Source organism: Ovis canadensis, chromosome X (assembly GCF_042477335.2).
Source record: "Ovis canadensis isolate MfBH-ARS-UI-01 breed Bighorn chromosome X, ARS-UI_OviCan_v2, whole genome shotgun sequence".
Classification (NCBI taxonomy): Eukaryota; Metazoa; Chordata; class Mammalia; order Artiodactyla; family Bovidae; genus Ovis; species Ovis canadensis.
In genome coordinates this window covers 18,883,793-18,885,341 of record NC_091727.1, presented here as the reverse complement: position 1 = coordinate 18,885,341, position 1,549 = coordinate 18,883,793, and the positions used below count along the sequence as shown (strand labels likewise).

The 1,549-nt window shown below is 42.5% G+C and overlaps 1 pseudogene; it reads left to right on the top strand.

Moving 5' to 3' along the window:
- Nucleotides 1–246: 246 nt before the first annotated feature.
- LOC138930929 (ARL14 effector protein-like pseudogene) lies at nt 247–702 on the top strand (annotated as a pseudogene).
- The last annotated feature ends 847 nt before the right edge of the window (nt 703–1,549 follow it).

Genomic DNA, 1,549 nt, shown 5'->3' with positions numbered 1-1,549 from the left:
CTTATTTAAACAGTTGATAGAAAAAAGAGATGGTTAAATCAAGGAGGAAATACTATCTGATAAAACCACTTTTGTCCAAAGATTTGTTGGTGTTGATAAACTTGCTCCTATCCACTTAACCCAGGTTTGAAGTAAAGAGTTCATAGGCCCATTCTGAAATGACGTTTACCAGCTCCAGCGTCCTCATGGTTGACTGAGCTCCCACAAATGGTTGCTGACTTTGTTTGTGTCCCCAGGTGAGCAGAAATGAGTGAACAAGTAGAAAAAAGCAGTTCCGTGCGAGAGAGACCTGCACGTCCAAGTTCTCCTGAGAAACCAAGTGAGATGGAACTGAAGCAGATGAAACGGGTGGAGCGGCAGTTAAAACGGTTGTCATTTCAAAATCCCGGGCCTCAGGTAGCCAACTTCAACCCTAAATTAAGGCAGCTGATAAAGGAAGGGCAAATGGCAAGGAAGAATGAGTTTGTTCCTGTAAAACGCAAAGTCAACAAGTATGACCAAAAGGGCAGGCTCACCTTCAATCAGGCTGACCTGTGTGACTGCCTTGATGAAGACTGCCTGGGTTGCTTCTACCCGTGCCCCAAGTGTAACTCCACCAAGTGCGGGCCCACTTGCCGCTGCAACCGCCGCTGGGTCTACCACACCATAGTCGACGAGAATGGGGAGGTCATCAGCAAGATGCCATTCGACCTCTCCGACTAGGAGCAGCCCTCCAGGCTGATCCATTTTCTCTGCTTTGCAGTTACACCAGCCTCTGTCTCCTGGGTGAATTTTAGGACTGGGGGAAAAAAGTTTTAAAAATATAGTTTAGACTAGTTAGTGTTCTCTGAAGCCATAGAACCAAGTCCTTCTCTAACCTTCCTGCTGTGATGACTCAGATTCCTCCCCTGGTAACCAGCAACTCCATTCCTACTCTGCTCTCAGGTTAAAAATCCCTTTCTTCTTTGCTGGTACCTTAGGAGATGGAGTTTTAGAATTCTGTAGCTGAGAGCTTGTCTTGACAAAGAACATATGTTTATAATAGTTACCGTTAGGATCTTACACATCATCAAGTCTAAATCAGAATTCTATTTGGATTGACTTGGCACTGCATACTCATAGTCTCATGCTTTTAGTGTTACTGTTTTAACAGTATTAAAAAGAAATTTGGTGTTTTTTTTTTTTTTTAAAAAAAAAAAACCTTTAATAGGCCCCATGGCCACGTGACCCAACATATGAGCACAGAAGCAGAGATTCAATTTAAGTGATATCCAAAATGCCAACTGGAAGCAGACTTCAAAGGACAAATTTTAATCTAATTGTTACCTAGAAATGATTTAAAAGCAGTTTTTTAGTGGCTAAGGTTACCAGCCACACAGAATTGGCCAAAGTGGTACAAAATAAGGCCTAAGCTGCACTTGGTCTTAGAGGTATAGGATTTAAGGAAATTCAGCTAGAGTTTCTGCTGACCTCAGTGAAGATACCATCTCAGAAGACTGATGTGAAACATCTGGGCCAGGTTTGCCAGCTATTGTGCAAAACTGTTTCTAGGGAAAATCTCTATGAAAAT